Source organism: Channa argus, unplaced genomic scaffold (genome assembly GCF_033026475.1).
Source record: "Channa argus isolate prfri unplaced genomic scaffold, Channa argus male v1.0 Contig041, whole genome shotgun sequence".
Classification (NCBI taxonomy): domain Eukaryota; kingdom Metazoa; phylum Chordata; class Actinopteri; order Anabantiformes; family Channidae; genus Channa; species Channa argus.
In genome coordinates, this window is record NW_027125260.1 from 121,295 (window position 1) to 148,275 (window position 26,981).

The 26,981-nt window shown below is 41.5% G+C and overlaps 27 pseudogenes; all 27 read right to left on the bottom strand.

The window, feature by feature from the left end:
* Positions 1-857: 857 nt before the first annotated feature.
* LOC137118644 (5S ribosomal RNA) lies at positions 858-976 on the bottom strand (annotated as a pseudogene).
* Positions 977-1,843: 867 nt separating this feature from the next.
* LOC137118682 (5S ribosomal RNA) lies at positions 1,844-1,963 on the bottom strand (annotated as a pseudogene).
* Positions 1,964-2,830: 867 nt separating this feature from the next.
* LOC137118568 (5S ribosomal RNA) lies at positions 2,831-2,949 on the bottom strand (annotated as a pseudogene).
* Positions 2,950-3,816: 867 nt separating this feature from the next.
* On the bottom strand, positions 3,817-3,935 carry LOC137118775 (5S ribosomal RNA; annotated as a pseudogene).
* Positions 3,936-4,802: 867 nt separating this feature from the next.
* On the bottom strand, positions 4,803-4,921 carry LOC137118593 (5S ribosomal RNA; annotated as a pseudogene).
* An 867-nt stretch (positions 4,922-5,788) lies between these two features.
* On the bottom strand, positions 5,789-5,908 carry LOC137118683 (5S ribosomal RNA; annotated as a pseudogene).
* An 867-nt stretch (positions 5,909-6,775) lies between these two features.
* Positions 6,776-6,894, bottom strand: LOC137118569 (5S ribosomal RNA; annotated as a pseudogene).
* Positions 6,895-7,751: 857 nt separating this feature from the next.
* LOC137118786 (5S ribosomal RNA) lies at positions 7,752-7,870 on the bottom strand (annotated as a pseudogene).
* An 867-nt stretch (positions 7,871-8,737) lies between these two features.
* Positions 8,738-8,856, bottom strand: LOC137118797 (5S ribosomal RNA; annotated as a pseudogene).
* Positions 8,857-9,723: 867 nt separating this feature from the next.
* LOC137118733 (5S ribosomal RNA) lies at positions 9,724-9,842 on the bottom strand (annotated as a pseudogene).
* Positions 9,843-10,709: 867 nt separating this feature from the next.
* Positions 10,710-10,828, bottom strand: LOC137118638 (5S ribosomal RNA; annotated as a pseudogene).
* Positions 10,829-11,695: 867 nt separating this feature from the next.
* LOC137118806 (5S ribosomal RNA) lies at positions 11,696-11,814 on the bottom strand (annotated as a pseudogene).
* Positions 11,815-12,671: 857 nt separating this feature from the next.
* On the bottom strand, positions 12,672-12,805 carry LOC137118746 (5S ribosomal RNA; annotated as a pseudogene).
* An 867-nt stretch (positions 12,806-13,672) lies between these two features.
* LOC137118518 (5S ribosomal RNA) lies at positions 13,673-13,791 on the bottom strand (annotated as a pseudogene).
* An 867-nt stretch (positions 13,792-14,658) lies between these two features.
* LOC137118692 (5S ribosomal RNA) lies at positions 14,659-14,777 on the bottom strand (annotated as a pseudogene).
* An 867-nt stretch (positions 14,778-15,644) lies between these two features.
* Positions 15,645-15,763, bottom strand: LOC137118625 (5S ribosomal RNA; annotated as a pseudogene).
* Positions 15,764-16,631: 868 nt separating this feature from the next.
* Positions 16,632-16,750, bottom strand: LOC137118730 (5S ribosomal RNA; annotated as a pseudogene).
* An 867-nt stretch (positions 16,751-17,617) lies between these two features.
* Positions 17,618-17,736, bottom strand: LOC137118645 (5S ribosomal RNA; annotated as a pseudogene).
* Positions 17,737-18,603: 867 nt separating this feature from the next.
* LOC137118639 (5S ribosomal RNA) lies at positions 18,604-18,723 on the bottom strand (annotated as a pseudogene).
* An 867-nt stretch (positions 18,724-19,590) lies between these two features.
* On the bottom strand, positions 19,591-19,710 carry LOC137118684 (5S ribosomal RNA; annotated as a pseudogene).
* An 867-nt stretch (positions 19,711-20,577) lies between these two features.
* LOC137118570 (5S ribosomal RNA) lies at positions 20,578-20,696 on the bottom strand (annotated as a pseudogene).
* Positions 20,697-21,553: 857 nt separating this feature from the next.
* Positions 21,554-21,672, bottom strand: LOC137118514 (5S ribosomal RNA; annotated as a pseudogene).
* An 867-nt stretch (positions 21,673-22,539) lies between these two features.
* LOC137118807 (5S ribosomal RNA) lies at positions 22,540-22,658 on the bottom strand (annotated as a pseudogene).
* Positions 22,659-23,525: 867 nt separating this feature from the next.
* LOC137118642 (5S ribosomal RNA) lies at positions 23,526-23,644 on the bottom strand (annotated as a pseudogene).
* Positions 23,645-24,511: 867 nt separating this feature from the next.
* On the bottom strand, positions 24,512-24,630 carry LOC137118809 (5S ribosomal RNA; annotated as a pseudogene).
* Positions 24,631-25,497: 867 nt separating this feature from the next.
* On the bottom strand, positions 25,498-25,616 carry LOC137118519 (5S ribosomal RNA; annotated as a pseudogene).
* An 857-nt stretch (positions 25,617-26,473) lies between these two features.
* LOC137118810 (5S ribosomal RNA) lies at positions 26,474-26,592 on the bottom strand (annotated as a pseudogene).
* Positions 26,593-26,981: the final 389 nt, after the last annotated feature.

Genomic DNA, 26,981 nt, shown 5'->3' on the forward strand with positions numbered 1-26,981 from the left:
ATCATCAACAGCTCTTAAAAACGCTGGAGAAGCAGAATGCATGACACTTGCTAAGAAGAAGATAAATGTGGCAAAGTACAAAGTATTATAACTGTACTGGTCTGTTACGCCCCTGTCTAGGGGGTCAGGGTGAAACATACAAAGATAAATTTGCATGTTCCCTCTCCGATCCCCAAACCAAAATCCAGGATTGAGATGTTCCAACAGAATGATATTTATTTTAAACGAAAGAAAGTGTCAAACAAAACATGACACTACAACTCAGGGCGAACCAAGGCCAACATAATAAACAAAATAAGCCATTTCCCACAGAAAGCGCTAGCTAGCCTGATAGAAAAAAACAAACCAAAAGACAGTCGCTAACCCTAACTCCCTAATGTGAAAACAAGAGAAAACAATCAAAAGAAAATGGCAGTCCACCCCTACAGATTTAATACTATTTACAAAATATACAATTTATAAACAAAACCACGGCACAAAACCTAACAATTCAAAAATGCTAAATAAGATTTGGAAACCAAGAACAGCAAACAGGTGCTGCTGCCAGAAAGAGCCTCGCTAGCTGTTGGGAACCGTACATTTAAAACTCCAAGAAGTGTAGGATGGACCAATCAGCTTCCTGTACTTCCCCCAAATCCGGCCAATCAGGCACGGCACATATAAGAACAAGAAAATAAAAACAACACATATGGCCAGGACCGTAACATGGTCTACTAGTAATGAAGCACGATGGTTGACAAACCAATAAAGTAGCAAAACAGCAATGAAAGAACAAAATTTGATGAAAATATAGAACAATTTCTATGAATAAATAGGCAGTAACACCAGCTTGAGCTGCCCGTAAACCCAAGCAAAAAAGCTTACAGCACCTGGTATTCCCAGGCGGTCTTCCTACCAAGTACTAACCAGGCCCGGCCCTATTTGGCTGCCGAGATCGGACGAGATCGGGCGCTTAGAGAGCGGTGTGGCCGTAACATGCATTTGATATCATCAACAGCTCTTAAAAACGCTAGAGAAGCAGAATGCATGACACTTGCTAAGAAGAAGATAAATGTGGCAAAGTACAAAGTACTATAACTGTACTGGTCTGTTACGCCCCTGTCTAGGGGGTCAGGGTGAAACATACAAAGATAAATTTGCATGTTCCCTCTCCGATCCCCAAACCAAAATCCAGGATTGAGATATTCCAACAGAATGATATTTATTTTAAACGAAAGAAAGTGTCAAACAAAACATGACACTACAACTCAGGGCGAACCAAGGCCAACATAATAAACAAAATAAGCCATTTCCCACAGAAAGTGCTAGCTAGCCTGATAGAAATAAACAAACCAAAAGACAGTCGCTAACCCTAACTCCCTAATGTGAAAACAAGAGAAAACAATCAAAAGAAAATGGCAGTCCACCCCTACAGATTTAATACTATTTATAAAATATACAATTTATAAACAAAACCACGGCACAAAACCTAACAATTCAAAAATGCTAAATAAGGTTTGGAAACCAAGAACAGCAAACAGGTGCTGATGCCAGAAAGAGCCTCGCTAGCTGTTGGGAACCGTACTTTTAAAACTCCAGCAAGTGTAGGATGGACCAATCAGCTTCCTGTACTGCCCCCCAATCCGGCCAATCAGGCAGGGCACCTATAAGAACAAGAAAATGAAAACAACACATATGGCCCGGACCGTAACATGGTCTATTAGTAATGAAGCACGATGGTTGACAAACCAATAAAGTAGCAAAACAGCAATGAAAGAACAAAATTTGATGAAAATATATTACAATTTCTATGAATAAATAGGCAGTAACACCAGCTTGTGCTGCCCGTAAACCCAAGCAAAAAAGCTTACAGCACCTGGTATTCCCAGGCGGTCTTCCTACCAAGTTACTAACCAGGCCCGGCTCTATTTGGCTGCCGAGATCGGACGAGATCGGGCGCTTAGAGAGCGGTGTGGCCGTAAGCTGCATTTGACATCATCAACAGCTCTTAAAAACGCTAGAGAAGCAGAATGCATGACACTTGCTAAGAAGAAGATAAATGTGGCAAAGTACAAAGTACTATAACTGTACTGGTCTGTTACGCCCCTGTCTAGGGGGTCAGGGTGAAACATACAAAGATAAATTAGCATGTTCCCTCTCCGATCCCCAAACCAAAATCCAGGATCGAGATGTTCCAACAGAATGATATTTATTTTAAACGAAAGAAAGTGTCAAACAAAACATGACACTACAACTCAGGGCGAACCAAGGCCAACATAATAAACAAAATAAGCCATTTCCCACAGAAAGTGCTAGCTAGCCTGATAGAAATAAACAAACCAAAAGACAGTCGCTAACCCTAACTCCCTAATGTGAAAACAAGAGAAAACAATCAAAAGAAAATGGCAGTCCACCCCTACAGATTTAATACTATTTACAAAATATACAATTTATAAACAAAACCACGGCACAAAACCTAACAATTCAAAAATGCTAAATAAGGTTTGGAAACCAAGAACAGCAAACAGGTGCTGATGCCAGAAAGAGCCTCGCTAGCTGTTGGGAACCGTACTTTTAAAACTCCAGGAAGTGTAGGATGGACCAATCAGCTTCCTGTACTGCCCCCCAATCCGGCCAATCAGGCAGGGCACCTATAAGAACAAGAAAATAAAAACAACACATATGGCCCGGACCGTAACATGGTCTATTAGTAATGAAGCACGATGGTTGACAAACCAATAAAGTAGCAAAACAGCAATGAAAGAACAAAATTTGATGAAAATATAGAACAATTTCTATGAATAAATAGGCAGTAACACCAGCTTGTGCTGCCCGTAAACCCAAGCAAAAAAGCTTACAGCACCTGGTATTCCCAGGCAGTCTTCCTACCAAGTACTAACCAGGCCCGGCTCTATTTGGCTGCCGAGATCGGACGAGATCGGGCGCTTAGAGAGCGGTGTGGCCGTAAGCTGCATTTGACATCATCAACAGCTCTTAAAAACGCTAGAGAAGCAGAATGCATGACACTTGCTAAGAAGAAGATAAATGTGGCAAAGTACAAAGTACTATAACTGTACTGGTCTGTTACGCCCCTGTCTAGGGGGTCAGGGTGCAACATACAAAGATAAATTAGCATGTTCCCTCTCCGATCCCCAAACCAAAATCCAGGATCGAGATGTTCCAACAGAATGATATTTATTTTAAACGAAAGAAAGTGTCAAACAAAACATGACACTACAACTCAGGGCGAACCAAGGCCAACATAATAAACAAAATAAGCCATTTCCCACAGAAAGTGCTAGCTAGCCTGATAGAAATAAACAAACCAAAAGACAGTCGCTAACCCTAACTCCCTAATGTGAAAACAAGAGAAAACAATCAAAAGAAAATGGCAGTCCACCCCTACAGATTTAATACTATTTACAAAATATACAATTTATAAACAAAACCACGGCACAAAACCTAACAATTCAAAAATGCTAAATAAGGTTTGGAAAGCAAGAACAGCAAACAGGTGCTGCTGCCAGAAAGAGCCTCGCTAGCTGTTGGGAACCGTACTTTTAAAACTCCAGGAAGTGTAGGATGGACCAATCAGCTTCCTGTACTGCCCCCCAATCCGGCCAATCAGGCAGGGCACTTATAAGAACAAGAAAATAAAAACAACACATATGGCCAGGACCGTAACATGGTCTACTAGTAATGAAGCACGATGGTTGGCAAACCAATAAAGTAGCAAAACAGCAATGAAAGAACAAAATTTGATGAAAATATAGAACAATTTCTATGAATAAATAGGCAGTAACACCAGCTTGTGCTGCCCGTAAACCCAAGCAAAAAAGCTTACAGCACCTGGTATTCCCAGGCGGTCTTCCTACCAAGTACTAACCAGGCCCGGCTCTATTTGGCTGCCGAGATCGGACGAGATCGGGCGCTTAGAGAGCGGTGTGGCCGTAAGCTGCATTTGACATCATCAACAGCTCTTAAAAACGCTAGAGAAGCAGAATGCATGACACTTGCTAAGAAGAAGATAAATGTGGCAAAGTACAAAGTACTATAACTGTACTGGTCTGCTACGCCCCTGTCTAGGGGGTCAGGGTGAAACATACAAAGATAAATTAGCATGTTCCCTCTCCGATCCCCAAACCAAAATCCAGGATCGAGATGTTCCAACAGAATGATATTTATTTTAAACGAAAGAAAGTGTCAAACAAAACATGACACTACAACTCAGGGTGAACCAAGGCCAACATAATAAACAAAATAAGCCATTTCCCACAGAAAGTGCTAGCTAGCCTGATAGAAATAAACAAACCAAAAGACAGTCGCTAACCCTAACTCCCTAATGTGAAAACAAGAGAAAACAATCAAAAGAAAATGGCAGTCCACCCCTACAGATTTAATACTATTTACAAAATATACAATTTATAAACAAAACCACGGCACAAAACCTAACAATTCAAAAATGCTAAATAAGGTTTGGAAACCAAGAACAGCAAACAGGTGCTGATGCCAGAAAGAGCCTCGCTAGCTGTTGGGAACTGTACTTTTAAAACTCCAGGAAGTGTAGGATGGACCAATCAGCTTCCTGTACTGCCCCCCAATCCGGCTAATCAGGCAGGGCACCTATAAGAACAAGAAAATAAAAACAACACATATGGCCAGGACCGTAACATGGTCTATTAGTAATGAAGCACGATGGTTGACAAACCAATAAAGTAGCAAAACAGCAATGAAAGAACAAAATTTGATGAAAATATAGAACAATTTCTATGAATAAATAGGCAGTAACACCAGCTTGTGCTGCCCGTAAACCCAAGCAAAAAAGCTTACAGCACCTGGTATTCCCAGGCGGTCTTCCTACCAAGTACTAACCAGGCCCGGCTCTATTTGGCTGCCGAGATCGGACAAGATCGGGCGCTTAGAGAGCGGTGTGGCCGTAAGCTGCATTTGACATCATCAACAGCTCTTAAAAACGCTGGAGAAGCAGAATGCATGACACTTGCTAAGAAGAAGATAAATGTGGCAAAGTACAAAGTACTATAACTGTACTGGTCTGTTACGCCCCTGTCTAGGGGGTCAGGGTGCAACATACAAAGATAAATTTGCATGTTCCCTCTCCGATCCTCAAACCAAAATCCAGGATTGAGATGTTCCAACAGAATGATATTTATTTTAAACGAAAGAAAGTGTTAAACAAAACATGACACTACAACTCAGGGCGAACCAAGGCCAACATTATAAACAATATAAGCCATTTCCCACAGAAAGTGCTAGCTAGCCTGATAGAAATAAACAAACCGAAAGATAGTCGCTAACCCTAACTCCCTAATGTGAAAACAAGAGAAAACAATCAAAAGAAAATGGCTGTTCACCCCTACAGATTTAATACTATTTACAAAATATACAATTTATAAACAAAACCAAGGCACAAAACCTAACAATTCAAAAATGCTAAATAAGGTTTGGAAAGCAAGAACAGCAAACAGGTGCTGCTGCCAGAAAGAGCCTCGCTAGCTGTTGGGAACCGTACTTTTAAAACTCCAGCAAGTGTAGGATGGACCAATCAGCTTCCTGTACTTCCCCCAAATCCGGCCAATCAGGCAGGGCACCTATAAGAACAACAAAATAAAAACAACACATATGGCCAGGACCGTAACATGGTCTACTAGTAATGAAGCACGATGGTTGACAAACCAATAAAGTAGCAAAACAGCAATGAAAGAACAAAATTTGATGAAAATATAGAACAATTTCTATGAATAAATAGGCAGTAACACCAGCTTGTGCTGCCCGTAAACCCAAGCAAAAAAGCTTACAGCACCTGGTATTCCCAGGCGGTCTTCCTACCAAGTTACTAACCAGGCCCGGCTCTATTTGGCTGCCGAGATCGGACGAGATCGGGCGCTTAGAGAGCGGTGTGGCCGTAAGCTGCATTTGACATCATCAACAGCTCTTAAAAACGCTAGAGAAGCAGAATGCATGACACTTGCTAAGAAGAAGATAAATGTGGCAAAGTACAAAGTACTATAACTGTACTGGTCTGTTACGCCCCTGTCTAGGGGGTCAGGGTGAAACATACAAAGATAAATTAGCATGTTCCCTCTCCGATCCCCAAACCAAAATCCAGGATCGAGATGTTCCAACAGAATGATATTTATTTTAAACGAAAGAAAGTGTCAAACAAAACATGACACTACAACTCAGGGCGAACCAAGGCCAACATAATAAACAAAATAAGCCATTTCCCACAGAAAGTGCTAGCTAGCCTGATAGAAATAACCAAACCAAAAGACAGTCGCTAACCCTAACTCCCTAATGTGAAAACAAGAGAAAACAATCAAAAGAAAATGGCAGTCCACCCCTACAGATTTAATACTATTTACAAAATATACAATTTATAAACAAAACCACGGCACAAAACCTAACAATTCAAAAATGCTAAATAAGGTTTGGAAACCAAGAACAGCAAACAGGTGCTGATGCCAGAAAGAGCTTCGCTAGCTGTTGGGAACCGTACTTTTAAAACTCCAGGAAGTGTAGGATGGACCAATCAGCTTCCTGTACTGCCCCCCAATCCGGCCAATCAGGCAGGGCACCTATAAGAACAAGAAAATAAAAACAACACATATGGCCCGGACCGTAACATGGTCTATTAGTAATGAAGCACGATGGTTGACAAACCAATAAAGTAGCAAAACAGCAATGAAAGAACAAAATTTGATGAAAATATAGAACAATTTCTATGAATAAATAGGCAGTAACACCAGCTTGTGCTGCCCGTAAACCCAAGCAAAAAAGCTTACAGCACCTGGTATTCCCAGGCAGTCTTCCTACCAAGTACTAACCAGGCCCGGCTCTATTTGGCTGCCGAGATCGGACGAGATCGGGCGCTTAGAGAGCGGTGTGGCCGTAAGCTGCATTTGACATCATCAACAGCTCTTAAAAACGCTAGAGAAGCAGAATGCATGACACTTGCTAAGAAGAAGATAAATGTGGCAAAGTACAAAGTACTATAACTGTACTGGTCTGTTACGCCCCTGTCTAGGGGGTCAGGGTGCAACATACAAAGATAAATTAGCATGTTCCCTCTCCGATCCCCAAACCAAAATCCAGGATCGAGATGTTCCAACAGAATGATATTTATTTTAAACGAAAGAAAGTGTCAAACAAAACATGACACTACAACTCAGGGCGAACCAAGGCCAACATAATAAACAAAATAAGCCATTTCCCACAGAAAGTGCTAGCTAGCCTGATAGAAATAAACAAACCAAAAGACAGTCGCTAACCCTAACTCCCTAATGTGAAAACAGTCCAAAGAAAATGGCAGTTCACCCCTACAGATTTAATACTATTTACAAAATATACAATTTATAAACAAAACCACGGCACAAAACCTAACAATTCAAAAATGCTAAATAAGGTTTGGAAACCAAGAACAGCAAACAGGTGCTGATGCCAGAATAAGCCTCGCTAGCTGTTGGGAACCGTACTTTTAAAACTCCAGGAAGTGTAGGATGGACCAATCAGCTTCCTGTACTGCCCCCAAATCCGGCCAATCAGGCAGGGCACCTATAAGAACAAGAAAATAAAAACAACACATATGGCCAGGACCGTAACATGGTCTACTAGTAATGAAGCACGATGGTTGGCAAACCAATAAAGTAGCAAAACAGCAATGAAAGAACAAAATTTGATGAAAATATAGAACAATTTCTATGAATAAATAGGCAGTAACACCAGCTTGTGCTGCCCGTAAACCCAAGCAAAAAAGCTTACAGCACCTGGTATTCCCAGGCGGTCTTCCTACCAAGTACTAACCAGGCCCGGCTCTATTTGGCTGCCGAGATCGGACGAGATCGGGCGCTTAGAGAGCGGTGTGGCCGTAAGCTGCATTTGACATCATCAACAGCTCTTAAAAACGCTAGAGAAGCAGAATGCATGACACTTGCTAAGAAGAAGATAAATGTGGCAAAGTACAAAGTACTATAACTGTACTGGTCTGTTACGCCCCTGTCTAGGGGGTCAGGGTGAAACATACAAAGATAAATTTGCATGTTCCCTCTCCGATCCTCAAACCAAAATCCAGGATTGAGATGTTCCAACAGAATGATATTTATTTTAAACGAAAGAAAGTGTCAAACAAAACATGACACTACAACTCAGGGCGAACCAAGGCCAACATAATAAACAAAATAAGCCATTTCCCACAGAAAGTGCTAGCTAGCCTGATAGAAATAAACAAACCAAAAGATAGTCGCTAACCCTAACTCCCTAATGTGAAAACAAGAGAAAACAATCAAAAGAAAATGGCAGTCCACCCCTACAGATTTAATACTATTTACAAAATATACAATTTATAAACAAAACCACGGCACAAAACCTAACAATTCAAAAATGCTAAATAAGGTTTGGAAAGCAAGAACAGCAAACAGGTGCTGCTGCCAGAAAGAGCCTCGCTAGCTGTTGGGAACCGTACTTTTAAAACTCCAGGAAGTGTAGGATGGACCAATCAGCTTCCTGTACTGCCCCCCAATCCGGCCAATCAGGCAGGGCACTTATAAGAACAAGAAAATAAAAACAACACATATGGCCAGGACCGTAACATGGTCTACTAGTAATGAAGCACGATGGTTGGCAAACCAATAAAGTAGCAAAACAGCAATGAAAGAACAAAATTTGATGAAAATATAGAACAATTTCTATGAATAAATAGGCAGTAACACCAGCTTGTGCTGCCCGTAAACCCAAGCAAAAAAGCTTACAGCACCTGGTATTCCCAGGCGGTCTTCCTACCAAGTACTAACCAGGCCCGGCTCTATTTGGCTGCCGAGATCGGACGAGATCGGGCGCTTAGAGAGCGGTGTGGCCGTAAGCTGCATTTGACATCATCAACAGCTCTTAAAAACGCTAGAGAAGCAGAATGCATGACACTTGCTAAGAAGAAGATAAATGTGGCAAAGTACAAAGTACTATAACTGTACTGGTCTGCTACGCCCCTGTCTAGGGGGTCAGGGTGAAACATACAAAGATAAATTAGCATGTTCCCTCTCCGATCCCCAAACCAAAATCCAGGATCGAGATGTTCCAACAGAATGATATTTATTTTAAACGAAAGAAAGTGTCAAACAAAACATGACACTACAACTCAGGGTGAACCAAGGCCAACATAATAAACAAAATAAGCCATTTCCCACAGAAAGTGCTAGCTAGCCTGATAGAAATAAACAAACCAAAAGACAGTCGCTAACCCTAACTCCCTAATGTGAAAACAAGAGAAAACAATCAAAAGAAAATGGCAGTCCACCCCTACAGATTTAATACTATTTACAAAATATACAATTTATAAACAAAACCACGGCACAAAACCTAACAATTCAAAAATGCTAAATAAGGTTTGGAAACCAAGAACAGCAAACAGGTGCTGATGCCAGAAAGAGCCTCGCTAGCTGTTGGGAACTGTACTTTTAAAACTCCAGGAAGTGTAGGATGGACCAATCAGCTTCCTGTACTGCCCCCCAATCCGGCTAATCAGGCAGGGCACCTATAAGAACAAGAAAATAAAAACAACACATATGGCCAGGACCGTAACATGGTCTATTAGTAATGAAGCACGATGGTTGACAAACCAATAAAGTAGCAAAACAGCAATGAAAGAACAAAATTTGATGAAAATATAGAACAATTTCTATGAATAAATAGGCAGTAACACCAGCTTGTGCTGCCCGTAAACCCAAGCAAAAAAGCTTACAGCACCTGGTATTCCCAGGCGGTCTTGCTACCAAGTACTAACCAGGCCCGGCTCTATTTGGCTGCCGAGATCGGACAAGATCGGGCGCTTAGAGAGCGGTGTGGCCGTAAGCTGCATTTGACATCATCAACAGCTCTTAAAAACGCTGGAGAAGCAGAATGCATGACACTTGCTAAGAAGAAGATAAATGTGGCAAAGTACAAAGTACTATAACTGTACTGGTCTGTTACGCCCCTGTCTAGGGGGTCAGGGTGCAACATACAAAGATAAATTTGCATGTTCCCTCTCCGATCCTCAAACCAAAATCCAGGATTGAGATGTTCCAACAGAATGATATTTATTTTAAACGAAAGAAAGTGTTAAACAAAACATGACACTACAACTCAGGGCGAACCAAGGCCAACATTATAAACAATATAAGCCATTTCCCACAGAAAGTGCTAGCTAGCCTGATAGAAATAAACAAACCGAAAGATAGTCGCTAACCCTAACTCCCTAATGTGAAAACAAGAGAAAACAATCAAAAGAAAATGGCTGTTCACCCCTACAGATTTAATACTATTTACAAAATATACAATTTATAAACAAAACCAAGGCACAAAACCTAACAATTCAAAAATGCTAAATAAGGTTTGGAAAGCAAGAACAGCAAACAGGTGCTGCTGCCAGAAAGAGCCTCGCTAGCTGTTGGGAACCGTACTTTTAAAACTCCAGCAAGTGTAGGATGGACCAATCAGCTTCCTGTACTTCCCCCAAATCCGGCCAATCAGGCAGGGCACCTATAAGAACAACAAAATAAAAACAACACATATGGCCAGGACCGTAACATGGTCTACTAGTAATGAAGCACGATGGTTGACAAACCAATAAAGTAGCAAAACAGCAATGAAAGAACAAAATTTGATGAAAATATAGAACAATTTCTATGAATAAATAGGCAGTAACACCAGCTTGTGCTGCCCGTAAACCCAAGCAAAAAAGCTTACAGCACCTGGTATTCCCAGGCTGTCTTCCTACCAAGTACTAACCAGGCCCGGCTCTATTTGGCTGCCGAGATCGGACGAGATCGGGCGCTTAGAGAGCGGTGTGGCCGTAAGCTGCATTTGACATCATCAACAGCTCTTAAAAACGCTGGAGAAGCAGAATGCATGACACTTGCTAAGAAGAAGATAAATGTGGCAAAGTACAAAGTATTATAACTGTACTGGTCTGTTACGCCCCTGTCTAGGGGGTCAGGGTGCAACATACAAAGATAAATTAGCATGTTCCCTCTCCGATCCCCAAACCAAAATCCAGGATCGAGATGTTCCAACAGAATGATATTTATTTTAAACGAAAGAAAGTGTCAAACAAAACATGACACTACAACTCAGGGCGAACCAAGGCCAACATAATAAACAAAATAAGCCATTTCCCACAGAAAGTGCTAGCTAGCCTGATAGAAATAAACAAACCAAAAGACAGTCGCTAACCCTAACTCCCTAATGTGAAAACAAGAGAAAACAATCAAAAGAAAATGGCAGTCCACCCCTACAGATTTAATACTATTTACAAAATATAAAATTTATAAACAAAACCACGGCACAAAACCTAACAATTCAAAAATGCTAAATAAGGTTTGGAAAGCAAGAACAGCAAACAGGTGCTGCTGCCAGAAAGAGCCTCGCTAGCTGTTGGGAACCGTACTTTTAAAACTCCAGAAAGTGTAGGATGGACCAATCAGCTTCCTGTACTGCCCCCCAATCCGGCCAATCAGGCAGGGCACCTATAAGAACAAGAAAATAAAAACAACACATATGGCCAGGACCGTAACATGGTCTATTAGTAATGAAGCACGATGGTTGACAAACCAATAAAGTAGCAAAACAGCAATGAAAGAACAAAATTTGATGAAAATATAGAACAATTTCTATGAATAAATAGGCAGTAACACCAGCTTGTGCTGCCCGTAAACCCAAGCAAAAAAGCTTACAGCACCTGGTATTCCCAGGCGGTCTTCCTACCAAGTACTAACCAGGCCCGGCTCTATTTGGCTGCCGAGATCGGACGAGATCGGGCGCTTAGAGAGCGGTGTGGCCGTAAGCTGCATTTGACATCATCAACAGCTCTTAAAAACGCTGGAGAAGCAGAATGCATGACACTTGCTAAGAAGAAGATAAATGTGGCAAAGTACAAAGTACTATAACTGTACTGGTCTGTTACGCCCCTGTCTAGGGGGTCAGGGTGCAACATACAAAGATAAATTAGCATGTTCCCTCTCCGATCCCCAAACCAAAATCCAGGATCGAGATGTTCCAACAGAATGATATTTATTTTAAACGAAAGAAAGTGTCAAACAAAACATGACACTACAACTCAGGGTGAACCAAGGCCAACATAATAAACAAAATAAGCCATTTCCCACAGAAAGTGCTAGCTAGCCTGATAGAAATAAACAAACCAAAAGACAGTCGCTAACCCTAACTCCCTAATGTGAAAACAGTCCAAAGAAAATGGCAGTTCACCCCTACAGATTTAATACTATTTACAAAATATACAATTTATAAACAAAACCACGGCACAAAACCTAACAATTCAAAAATGCTAAATAAGGTTTGGAAACCAAGAACAGCAAACAGGTGCTGATGCCAGAAAGAGCCTCGCTAGCTGTTGGGAACCGTACTTTTAAAACTCCAGGAAGTGTAGGATGGACCAATCAGCTTCCTGTACTGCCCCCCAATCCGGCCAATCAGGCAGGGCACCTATAAGAACAAGAAAATAAAAACAACACATATGGCCAGGACCGTAACATGGTCTACTAGTAATGAAGCACGATGGTTGGCAAACCAATAAAGTAGCAAAACAGCAATGAAAGAACAAAATTTGATGAAAATATAGAACAATTTCTATGAATAAATAGGCAGTAACACCAGCTTGTGCTGCCCGTAAACCCAAGCAAAAAAGCTTACAGCACCTGGTATTCCCAGGCGGTCTTCCTACCAAGTACTAACCAGGCCCGGCTCTATTTGGCTGCCGAGATCGGACGAGATCGGGCGCTTAGAGAGCGGGCGCTTAGAGAGCGGTGTGGCCGTAAGCTGCATTTGACATCATCAACAGCTCTTAAAAACGCTAGAGAAGCAGAATGCATGACACTTGCTAAGAAGAAGATAAATGTGGCAAAGTACAAAGTACTATAACTGTACTGGTCTGTTACGCCCCTGTCTAGGGGGTCAGGGTGAAACATACAAAGATAAATTAGCATGTTCCCTCTCCGATCCCCAAACCAAAATCCAGGATCGAGATGTTCCAACAGAATGATATTTATTTTAAACGAAAGAAAGTGTCAAACAAAACATGACACTACAACTCAGGGTGAACCAAGGCCAACATAATAAACAAAATAAGCCATTTCCCACAGAAAGTGCTAGCTAGCCTGATAGAAATAAACAAACCAAAAGACAGTCGCTAACCCTAACTCCCTAATGTGAAAACAAGAGAAAACAATCAAAAGAAAATGGCAGTCCACCCCTACAGATTTAATACTATTTACAAAATATATAATTTATAAACAAAACCACGGCACAAAACCTAACAATTCAAAAATGCTAAATAAGGTTTGGAAAGCAAGAACAGCAAACAGGTGCTGCTGCCAGAAAGAGCCTCGCTAGCTGTTGGGAACCGTACTTTTAAAACTCCAGGAAGTGTAGGATGGACCAATCAGCTTCCTGTACTTCCCCCAAATCCGGCCAATCAGGCAGGGCACGTATAAGAACAAGAAAATAAAAACAACACATATGGCCAGGACCGTAAAATGGTCTACTAGTAATGAAGCACGATGGTTGACAAACCAATAAAGTAGCAAAACAGCAATGAAAGAACAAAATTTGATGAAAATATAGAACAATTTCTATGAATAAATAGGCAGTAACACCAGCTTGTGCTGCCCGTAAACCCAAGCAAAAAAGCTTACAGCACCTGGTATTCCCAGGCGGTCTTCCTACCAAGTACTAACCAGGCCCGGCTCTATTTGGCTGCCGAGATCTGACGAGATCGGGCGCTTAGAGAGCGGTGTGGCCGTAAGCTGCATTTGACATCATCAACAGCTCTTAAAAACGCTGGAGAAGCAGAATGCATGACACTTGCTAAGAAGAAGATAAATGTGGCAAAGTACAAAGGACTATAACTGTACTGGTCTGTTACGCCCCTGTCTAGGGGCTCAGGGTGCAACATACAAAGATAAATTAGCATGTTCCCTCTCCGATCCCCAAACCAAAATCCAGGATCGAGATGTTCCAACAGAATGATATTTATTTTAAACGAAAGAAAGTGTCAAACAAAACATGACACTACAACTCAGGGCGAACCAAGGCCAACATAATAAACAAAATAAGCCATTTCCCACAGAAAGTGCTAGCTAGCCTGATAGAAATCAACAAACCAAAAGACAGTCGCTAACCCTAACTCCCTAATGTGAAAACAAGAGAAAACAATCAAAAGAAAATGGCAGTTCACCCCTACAGATTTAATACTATTTACAAAATATACAATTTATAAACAAAACCACGGCACAAAACCTAACAATTCAAAAATGCTAAATAAGGTTTGGAAACCAAGAACAGCAAACAGGTGCTGATGCCAGAAAGAGCCTCGCTAGCTGTTGGGAACCGTACTTTTAAAACTCCAGGAAGTGTAGGATGGACCAATCCGCTTCCTGTACTGCCCCCCAATCCGGCCAATCAGGCAGGGCACCTATAAGAACAACAAAATAAAAACAACACATATGGCCAGGACCGTAACATGGTCTACTAGTAATGAAGCACGATGGTTGGCAAACCAATAAAGTAGCAAAACAGCAATGAAAGAACAAAATTTGATGAAAATATAGAACAATTTCTATGAATAAATAGGCAGTAACACCAGCTTGTGCTGCCCGTAAACCCAAGCAAAGAAGTTTACAGCACGTGGTATTCCCAGGCGGTCTTCCTACCAAGTACTAACCAGGCCCGGCTCTATTTGGCTGCCGAGATCGGACGAGATCGGGCGCTTAGAGAGCGGTGTGGCCGTAAGCTGCATTTGACATCATCAACAGCTCTTAAAAACGCTGGAGAAGCAGAATGCATGACACTTGCTAAGAAGAAGATAAATGTGGCAAAGTACAAAGTATTATAACTGTACTGGTCTGTTACGCCCCTGTCTAGGGGGTCAGGGTGAAACATACAAAGATAAATTTGCATGTTCCCTCTCCGATCCCCAAACCAAAATCCAGGATTGAGATGTTCCAACAGAATGATATTTATTTTAAACGAAAGAAAGTGTCAAACAAAACATGACACTACAACTCAGGGCGAACCAAGGCCAACATAATAAACAAAATAAGCCATTTCCCACAGAAAGTGCTAGCTAGCCTGATAGAAATAAACAAACCAAAAGACAGTCGCTAACCCTAACTCCCTAATGTGAAAACAAGAGAAAACAATCAAAAGAAAATGGCAGTCCACCCCTACAGATTTAATACTATTTACAAAATATACAATTTATAAACAAAACCACGGCACAAAACCTAACAATTCAAAAATGCTAAATAAGATTTGGAAACCAAGAACAGCAAACAGGTGCTGCTGCCAGAAAGAGCCTCGCTAGCTGTTGGGAACCGTACATTTAAAACTCCAGGAAGTGTAGGATGGACCAATCAGCTTCCTGTACTTCCCCCAAATCCGGCCAATCAGGCACGGCACCTATAAGAACAAGAAAATAAAAACAACACATATGGCCAGGACCATAACATGGTCTACTAGTAATGAAGCACGATGGTTGACAAACCAATAAAGTAGCAAAACAGCAATGAAAGAACAAAATTTGATGAAAATATAGAACAATTTCTATGAATAAATAGGCAGTAACACCAGCTTGAGCTGCCCGTAAACCCAAGCAAAAAAGCTTACAGCACCTGGTATTCCCAGGCGGTCTTCCTACCAAGTACTAACCAGGCCCAGCCCTATTTGGCTGCCGAGATCGGACGAGATCGGGCGCTTAGAGAGCGGTGTGGCCGTAACATGCATTTGATATCATCAACAGCTCTTAAAAACGCTAGAGAAGCAGAATGCATGACACTTGCTAAGAAGAAGATAAATGTGGCAAAGTACAAAGTACTATAACTGTACTGGTCTGTTACGCCCCTGTCTAGGGGGTCAGGGTGAAACATACAAAGATAAATTTGCATGTTCCCTCTCCGATCCCCAAACCAAAATCCAGGATTGAGATATTCCAACAGAATGATATTTATTTTAAACGAAAGAAAGTGTCAAACAAAACATGACACTACAACTCAGGGCGAACCAAGGCCAACATAATAAACAAAATAAGCCATTTCCCACAGAAAGTGCTAGCTAGCCTGATAGAAAGAAACAAACCAAAAGACAGTCGCTAACCCTAACTCCCTAATGCGAAAACAAGAGAAAACAATCAAAAGAAAAATGGCAGTCCACCCCTACAGATTTAATACTATTTACAAAATATACAATTTATAAACAAAACCACGGCACAAAACCTAACAATTCAAAAATGCTAAATAAGGTTTGGAAACCAAGAACAGCAAACAGGTGCTGATGCCAGAAAGAGCCTCGCTAGCTGTTGGGAACCGTACTTTTAAAACTCCAGGAAGTGTAGGATGGACCACTCAGCTTCCGGTACTGCCCCCCAATCCGGCCAATCAGGCAGGGCACCTATAAGAACAAGAAAATAAAAACAACACATATGGCCAGGACCGTAACATGGTCTACTAGTAATGAAGCACGATGGTTGGCAAACCAATAAAGTAGCAAAACAGCAATGAAAGAACAAAATTTGATGAAAATATAGAACAATTTCTATGAATAAATAGGCAGTAACACCAGCTTGTGCTGCCCGTAAACCCAAGCAAAGAAGCTTACAGCACGTGGTATTCCCAGGCGGTCTTCCTACCAAGTACTAACAAGGCCCGGCCCTATTTGGCTGCCGAGATCGGACGGGATCGGGCGCTTAGAGAGCGGTGTGGCCGTAAGCTGCATTTGACATCATCAACAGCTCTTAAAAACGCTGGAGAAGCAGAATGCATGACCCTTGCTAAGAAGAAGATAAATGTGGCAAAGTACAAAGTACTATAACTGTACTGGTCTGTTACGCCCCTGTCTAGGGGGTCAGGGTGAAACATACAAAGATAAATTAGCATGTTCCCTCTCCGATCCCCAAACCAAAATCCAGGATCGAGATGTTCCAACAGAATGATATTTATTTTAAACGAAAGAAAGTGTCAAACAAAACATGACACTACAACTCAGGGCGAACCAAGGCCAACATAATAAACAAAATAAGCCATTTCCCACAGAAAGTGCTAGCTAGCCTGATAGAAATAAACAAACCAAAAGACAGTCGCTAACCCTAACTCCCTAATTTGAAAACAAGAGAAAACAATCAAAAGAAAATGGCAGTCCACCCCTACAGATTTAATACTATTTACAAAATATAGAATTTATAAAAAAAACCACGGCACAAAACCTAACAATTCAAAAATGCTAAATAAGATTTGGAAACCAAGAACAGCAAACAGGTGCTGCTGCCAGAAAGAGCCTCGCTAGCTGTTGGGAACCGTACATTTAAAACTCCAGGAAGTGTAGGATGGACCAATCAGCTTCCTGTACTTCCCCCAAATCCGGCCAATCAGGCATGGCACCTATAAGAACAAGAAAATAAAAACAACACATATGGCCAGGACCGTAACATGGTCTACTAGTAATGAAGCACGATGGTTGACAAACCAATAAAGTAGCAAAACAGCAATGAAAGAACAAAATTTGATGAAAATATAGAACAATTTCTATGAATAAATAGGCAGTAACACCAGCTTGAGCTGCCCGTAAACCCAAGCAAAAAAGCTTACAGCACCTGGTATTCCCAGGCGGTCTTCCTACCAAGTACTAACCAGGCCCGGCCCTATTTGGCTGCCGAGATCGGACGAGATCGGGCGCTTAGAGAGCGGTGTGGCCGTAACATGCATTTGACATCATCAACAGCTCTTAAAAACGCTGGAGAAGCAGAATGCATGACACTTGCTAAGAAGAAGATAAATGTGGCAAAGTACAAAGTACTATAACTGTACTGGTCTGTTACGCCCCTGTCTAGGTGGTCAGGGTGAAACATACAAAGATAAATTTGCATGTTCCCTCTCCGATCCTCAAACCAAAATCCAGGATTGAGATGTTCCAACAGAATGATATTTATTTTAAACGAAAGAAAGTGTCAAACAAAACATGACACTACAACTCAGGGCGAACCAAGGCCAACATAATAAACAAAATAAGCCATTTCCCACAGAAAGCGCTAGCTAGCCTGATAGAAAAAAACAAACCAAAAGACAGTCGCTAACCCTAACTCCCTAATGTGAAAACAAGAGAAAACAATCAAAAGAAAATGGCTGTTCACCCCTACAGATTTAATACTATTTACAAAATACACAATTTATAAACAAAACCACGGCACAAAACATAACAATTCAAAAATGCTAAATAAGGTTTGGAAACCAAGAACAGCAAACAGGTGCTGATGCCAGAAAGAGCCTCGCTAGCTGTTGGGAACCGTACTTTTAAAACTCCAGGAAGTGTAGGATGGACCAATCAGCTTCCTGTACTGCCCCCCAATCCGGCCAATCAGGCAGGGCACCTATAAGAACAAGAAAATAAAAACAACACATATGGCCAGGACCGTAACATGGTCTATTAGTAATGAAGCACGATGGTTGACAAACCAATAAAGTAGCAAAACAGCAATGAAAGAACAAAATTTGATGAAAATATAGAACAATTTCTGTGAATAATTAGGCAGTAACACCAGCTTGTGCTGCCCGTAAACCCAAGCAAAAAAGCTTACAGCACCTGGTATTCCCAGGCGGTCTTCCTACCAAGTTACTAACCAGGCCCAGCTCTATTTGGCTGCCGAGATCGGACGAGATCGGGCGCTTAGAGAGCGGTGTGGCCGTAAGCTGCATTCGACATCATCAACAGCTCTTAAAAACGCTGGAGAAGCAGAATGCATGACACTTGCTAAGAAGAAGATAAATGTGGCAAAGTACAAAGTACTATAACTGTACTGGTCTGTTACGCCCCTGTCTACGGGGTCAGGGTGCAACATACAAAGATAAATTAGCATGTTCCCTCTCCGATCCCCAAACCAAAATCCAGGATCGAGATGTTCCAACAGAATGATATTTATTTTAAACGAAAGAAAGTGTCAAACAAAACATGACACTACAACTCAGGGCGAACCAAGGCCAACATAATAAACAAAATAAGCCATTTCCCACAGAAAGTGCTAGCTAGCCTGATAGAAATAAACAAACCAAAAGACAGTCGCTAACCCTAACTCCCTAATGTGAAAACAAGAGAAAACAATCAAAAGAAAATGGCAGTCCACCCCTACAGATTTAATACTATTTACAAAATATACAATTTATAAACAAAACCACGGCACAAAACCTAACAATTCAAAAATGCTAAATAAGGTTTGGAAACCAAGAACAGCAAACAGGTGCTGATGCCAGAAAGAGCCTCGCTAGCTGTTGGGAACCGTACTTTTAAAACTCCAGCAAGTGTAGGATGGACCAATCAGCTTCCTGTACTGCCCCCCAATCCGGCCAATCAGGCAGGGCACCTATAAGAACAAGAAAATGAAAACAACACATATGGCCCGGACCGTAACATGGTCTATTAGTAATGAAGCACGATGGTTGACAAACCAATAAAGTAGCAAAACAGCAATGAAAGAACAAAATTTGATGAAAATATAGAACAATTTCTATGAATAAATAGGCAGTAACACCAGCTTGTGCTGCCCGTAAACCCAAGCAAAAAAGCTTACAGCACCTGGTATTCCCAGGCGGTCTTCCTACCAAGTTACTAACCAGGCCCGGCTCTATTTGGCTGCCGAGATCGGACGAGATCGGGCGCTTAGAGAGCGGTGTGGCCGTAAGCTGCATTTGACATCATCAACAGCTCTTAAAAACGCTAGAGAAGCAGAATGCATGACACTTGCTAAGAAGAAGATAAATGTGGCAAAGTACAAAGTACTATAACTGTACTGGTCTGTTACGCCCCTGTCTAGGGGGTCAGGGTGAAACATACAAAGATAAATTAGCATGTTCCCTCTCCGATCCCCAAACCAAAATCCAGGATCGAGATGTTCCAACAGAATGATATTTATTTTAAACGAAAGAAAGTGTCAAACAAAACATGACACTACAACTCAGGGCGAACCAAGGCCAACATAATAAACAAAATAAGCCATTTCCCACAGAAAGTGCTAGCTAGCCTGATAGAAATAAACAAACCAAAAGACAGTCGCTAACCCTAACTCCCTAATGTGAAAACAAGAGAAAACAATCAAAAGAAAATGGCAGTCCACCCCTACAGATTTAATACTATTTACAAAATATACAATTTATAAACAAAACCACGGCACAAAACCTAACAATTCAAAAATGCTAAATAAGGTTTGGAAACCAAGAACAGCAAACAGGTGCTGATGCCAGAAAGAGCCTCGCTAGCTGTTGGGAACCGTACTTTTAAAACTCCAGGAAGTGTAGGATGGACCAATCAGCTTCCTGTACTGCCCCCCAATCCGGCCAATCAGGCAGGGCACCTATAAGAACAAGAAAATAAAAACAACACATATGGCCCGGACCGTAACATGGTCTATTAGTAATGAAGCACGATGGTTGACAAACCAATAAAGTAGCAAAACAGCAATGAAAGAACAAAATTTGATGAAAATATAGAACAATTTCTATGAATAAATAGGCAGTAACACCAGCTTGTGCTGCCCGTAAACCCAAGCAAAAAAGCTTACAGCACCTGGTATTCCCAGGCAGTCTTCCTACCAAGTACTAACCAGGCCCGGCTCTATTTGGCTGCCGAGATCGGACGAGATCGGGCGCTTAGAGAGCGGTGTGGCCGTAAGCTGCATTTGACATCATCAACAGCTCTTAAAAACGCTAGAGAAGCAGAATGCATGACACTTGCTAAGAAGAAGATAAATGTGGCAAAGTACAAAGTACTATAACTGTACTGGTCTGTTACGCCCCTGTCTAGGGGGTCAGGGTGCAACATACAAAGATAAATTAGCATGTTCCCTCTCCGATCCCCAAACCAAAATCCAGGATCGAGATGTTCCAACAGAATGATATTTATTTTAAACGAAAGAAAGTGTCAAACAAAACATGACACTACAACTCAGGGCGAACCAAGGCCAACATAATAAACAAAATAAGCCATTTCCCACAGAAAGTGCTAGCTAGCCTGATAGAAATAAACAAACCAAAAGACAGTCGCTAACCCTAACTCCCTAATGTGAAAACAGTCCAAAGAAAATGGCAGTTCACCCCTACAGATTTAATACTATTTACAAAATATACAATTTATAAACAAAACCACGGCACAAAACCTAACAATTCAAAAATGCTAAATAAGGTTTGGAAACCAAGAACAGCAAACAGGTGCTGATGCCAGAATAAGCCTCGCTAGCTGTTGGGAACCGTACTTTTAAAACTCCAGGAAGTGTAGGATGGACCAATCAGCTTCCTGTACTGCCCCCAAATCCGGCCAATCAGGCAGGGCACCTATAAGAACAAGAAAATAAAAACAACACATATGGCCAGGACCGTAACATGGTCTACTAGTAATGAAGCACGATGGTTGGCAAACCAATAAAGTAGCAAAACAGCAATGAAAGAACAAAATTTGATGAAAATATAGAACAATTTCTATGAATAAATAGGCAGTAACACCAGCTTGTGCTGCCCGTAAACCCAAGCAAAAAAGCTTACAGCACCTGGTATTCCCAGGCGGTCTTCCTACCAAGTACTAACCAGGCCCGGCTCTATTTGGCTGCCGAGATCGGACGAGATCGGGCGCTTAGAGAGCGGTGTGGCTGTAAGCTGCATTTGACATCATCAACAGCTCTTAAAAACGCTAGAGAAGCAGAATGCATGACACTTGCTAAGAAGAAGATAAATGTGGCAAAGTACAAAGTACTATAACTGTACTGGTCTGTTACGCCCCTGTCTAGGGGGTCAGGGTGAAACATACAAAGATAAATTTGCATGTTCCCTCTCCGATCCTCAAACCAAAATCCAGGATTGAGATGTTCCAACAGAATGATATTTATTTTAAACGAAAGAAAGTGTCAAACAAAACATGACACTACAACTCAGGGCGAACCAAGGCCAACATAATAAACAAAATAAGCCATTTCCCACAGAAAGTGCTAGCTAGCCTGATAGAAATAAACAAACCAAAAGATAGTCGCTAACCCTAACTCCCTAATGTGAAAACAAGAGAAAACAATCAAAAGAAAATGGCAGTCCACCCCTACAGATTTAATACTATTTACAAAATATACAATTTATAAACAAAACCACGGCACAAAACCTAACAATTCAAAAATGCTAAATAAGGTTTGGAAAGCAAGAACAGCAAACAGGTGCTGCTGCCAGAAAGAGCCTCGCTAGCTGTTGGGAACCGTACTTTTAAAACTCCAGGAAGTGTAGGATGGACCAATCAGCTTCCTGTACTGCCCCCCAATCCGGCCAATCAGGCAGGGCACTTATAAGAACAAGAAAATAAAAACAACACATATGGCCAGGACCGTAACATGGTCTACTAGTAATGAAGCACGATGGTTGGCAAACCAATAAAGTAGCAAAACAGCAATGAAAGAACAAAATTTGATGAAAATATAGAACAATTTCTATGAATAAATAGGCAGTAACACCAGCTTGTGCTGCCCGTAAACCCAAGCAAAAAAGCTTACAGCACCTGGTATTCCCAGGCGGTCTTCCTACCAAGTACTAACCAGGCCCGGCTCTATTTGGCTGCCGAGATCGGACGAGATCGGGCGCTTAGAGAGCGGTGTGGCCGTAAGCTGCATTTGACATCATCAACAGCTCTTAAAAACGCTAGAGAAGCAGAATGCATGACACTTGCTAAGAAGAAGATAAATGTGGCAAAGTACAAAGTACTATAACTGTACTGGTCTGCTACGCCCCTGTCTAGGGGGTCAGGGTGAAACATACAAAGATAAATTAGCATGTTCCCTCTCCGATCCCCAAACCAAAATCCAGGATCGAGATGTTCCAACAGAATGATATTTATTTTAAACGAAAGAAAGTGTCAAACAAAACATGACACTACAACTCAGGGTGAACCAAGGCCAACATAATAAACAAAATAAGCCATTTCCCACAGAAAGTGCTAGCTAGCCTGATAGAAATAAACAAACCAAAAGACAGTCGCTAACCCTAACTCCCTAATGTGAAAACAAGAGAAAACAATCAAAAGAAAATGGCAGTCCACCCCTACAGATTTAATACTATTTACAAAATATACAATTTATAAACAAAACCAAGGCACAAAACCTAACAATTCAAAAATGCTAAATAAGGTTTGGAAAGCAAGAACAGCAAACAGGTGCTGCTGCCAGAAAGAGCCTCGCTAGCTGTTGGGAACCGTACTTTTAAAACTCCAGCAAGTGTAGGATGGACCAATCAGCTTCCTGTACTTCCCCCAAATCCGGCCAATCAGGCAGGGCACCTATAAGAACAACAAAATAAAAACAACACATATGGCCAGGACCGTAACATGGTCTACTAGTAATGAAGCACGATGGTTGACAAACCAATAAAGTAGCAAAACAGCAATGAAAGAACAAAATTTGATGAAAATATAGAACAATTTCTATGAATAAATAGGCAGTAACACCAGCTTGTGCTGCCCGTAAACCCAAGCAAAAAAGCTTACAGCACCTGGTATTCCCAGGCTGTCTTCCTACCAAGTACTATCCAGGCCCGGCTCTATTTGGCTGCCGAGATCGGACGAGATCGGGCGCTTAGAGAGCGGTGTGGCCGTAAGCTGCATTTGACATCATCAACAGCTCTTAAAAACGCTGGAGAAGCAGAATGCATGACACTTGCTAAGAAGAAGATAAATGTGGCAAAGTACAAAGTATTATAACTGTACTGGTCTGTTACGCCCCTGTCTAGGGGGTCAGGGTGCAACATACAAAGATAAATTAGCATGTTCCCTCTCCGATCCCCAAACCAAAATCCAGGATCGAGATGTTCCAACAGAATGATATTTATTTTAAACGAAAGAAAGTGTCAAACAAAACATGACACTACAACTCAGGGCGAACCAAGGCCAACATAATAAACAAAATAAGCCATTTCCCACAGAAAGTGCTAGCTAGCCTTATAGAAATAAACAAACCAAAAGACAGTCGCTAACCCTAACTCCCTAATGTGAAAACAAGAGAAAACAATCAAAAGAAAATGGCAGTCCACCCCTACAGATTTAATACTATTTACAAAATATAAAATTTATAAACAAAACCACGGCACAAAACCTAACAATTCAAAAATGCTAAATAAGGTTTGGAAAGCAAGAACAGCAAACAGGTGCTGCTGCCAGAAAGAGCCTCGCTAGCTGTTGGGAACCGTACTTTTAAAACTCCAGAAAGTGTAGGATGGACCAATCAGCTTCCTGTACTGCCCCCCAATCCGGCCAATCAGGCAGGGCACCTATAAGAACAAGAAAATAAAAACAACACATATGGCCAGGACCGTAACATGGTCTATTAGTAATGAAGCACGATGGTTGACAAACCAATAAAGTAGCAAAACAGCAATGAAAGAACAAAATTTGATGAAAATATAGAACAATTTCTATGAATAAATAGGCAGTAACACCAGCTTGTGCTGCCCGTAAACCCAAGCAAAAAAGCTTACAGCACCTGGTATTCCCAGGCGGTCTTCCTACCAAGTACTAACCAGGCCCGGCTCTATTTGGCTGCCGAGATCGGACGAGATCGGGCGCTTAGAGAGCGGTGTGGCCGTAAGCTGCATTTGACAACATCAACAGCTCTTAAAAACGCTAGAGAAGCAGAATGCATGACACTTGCTAAGAAGAAGATAAATGTGGCAAAGTACAAAGTACTATAACTGTACTGGTCTGTTACGCCCCTGTCTAGGGGGTCAGGGTGAAACATACAAAGATAAATTAGCATGTTCCCTCTCCGATCCCCAAACCAAAATCCAGGATCGAGATGTTCCAACAGAATGATATTTATTTTAAACGAAAGAAAGTGTCAAACAAAACATGACACTACAACTCAGGGTGAACCAAGGCCAACATAATAAACAAAATAAGCCATTTCCCACAGAAAGTGCTAGCTAGCCTGATAGAAATAAACAAACCAAAAGACAGTCGCTAACCCTAACTCCCTAATGTGAAAACAAGAGAAAACAATCAAAAGAAAATGGCAGTCCACCCCTACAGATTTAATACTATTTACAAAATATACAATTTATAAACAAAACCACGGCACAAAACCTAACAATTCAAAAATGCTAAATAAGGTTTGGAAAGCAAGAACAGCAAACAGGTGCTGCTGCCAGAAAGAGCCTCGCTAGCTGTTGGGAACCGTACTTTTAAAACTCCAGGAAGTGTAGGATGGACCAATCAGCTTCCTGTACTTCCCCCAAATCCGGCCAATCAGGCAGGGCACGTATAAGAACAAGAAAATAAAAACAACACATATGGCCAGGACCGTAACATGGTCTACTAGTAATGAAGCACGATGGTTGACAAACCAATAAAGTAGCAAAACAGCAATGAAAGAACAAAATTTGATGAAAATATAGAACAATTTCTATGAATAAATAGGCAGTAACACCAGCTTGTGCTGCCCGTAAACCCAAGCAAAAAAGCTTACAGCACCTGGTATTCCCAGGCGGTCTTCCTACCAAGTACTAACCAGGCCCGGCTCTATTTGGCTGCCGAGATCTGACGAGATCGGGCGCTTAGAGAGCGGTGTGGCCGTAAGCTGCATTTGACATCATCAACAGCTCTTAAAAACGCTGGAGAAGCAGAATGCATGACACTTGCTAAGAAGAAGATAAATGTGGCAAAGTACAAAGGACTATAACTGTACTGGTCTGTTACGCCCCTGTCTAGGGGCTCAGGGTGCAACATACAAAGATAAATTAGCATGTTCCCTCTCTGATCCCCAAACCAAAATCCAGGATCGAGATGTTCCAACAGAATGATATTTATTTTAAACGAAAGAAAGTGTCAAACAAAACATGACACTACAACTCAGGGCGAACCAAGGCCAACATAATAAACAAAATAAGCCATTTCCCACAGAAAGTGCTAGCTAGCCTGATAGAAATAAACAAACCAAAAGACAGTCGCTAACCCTAACTCCCTAATGTGAAAACAGTCCAAAGAAAATGGCAGTTCACCCCTACAGATTTAATACTATTTACAAAATATACAATTTATAAACAAAACCACGGCACAAAACCTAACAATTCAAAAATGCTAAATAAGGTTTGGAAACCAAGAACAGCAAACAGGTGCTGATGCCAGAAAGAGCCTCGCTAGCTGTTGGGAACCGTACTTTTAAAACTCCAGCAGGTGTAGGATGGACCAATCAGCTTCCTGTACTGCCCCCCAATCCGGCCAATCAGGCAGGGCACCTATAAGAACAAGAAAATAAAAACAACACATATGGCCAGGACCGTAACATGGTCTATTAGTAATGAAGCACGATGGTTGACAAACCAATAAAGTAGCAAAACAGCAATGAAAGAACAAAATTTGATGAAAATATAGAACAATTTCTATGAATAAATAGGCAGTAACACCAGCTTGTGCTGCCCGTAAACCCAAGCAAAAAAGCTTACAGCACCTGGTATTCCCAGGCGGTCTTCCTACCAAGTACTAACCAGGCCCGGCTCTATTTGGCTGCCGAGATCGGACGAGATCGGGCGCTTAGAGAGCGGTGTGGCCGTAAGCTGCATTTGACATCATCAACAGCTCTTAAAAACGCTAGAGAAGCAGAATGCATGACACTTGCTAAGAAGAAGATAAATGTGGCAAAGTACAAAGTACTATAACTGTACTGGTCTGTTACGCCCCTGTCTAGGGGGTCAGGGTGAAACATACAAAGATAAATTAGCATGTTCCCTCTCCGATCCCCAAACCAAAATCCAGGATCGAGATGTTCCAACAGAATGATACTTATTTTAAACGAAAGAAAGTGTCAAACAAAACATGACACTACAACTCAGGGCGAACCAAGGCCAACATAATAAACAAAATAAGCCATTTCCCACAGAAAGTGCTAGCTAGCCTGATAGAAATAAACAAACCAAAAGACAGTCTCTAACCCTAACTCCCTAATG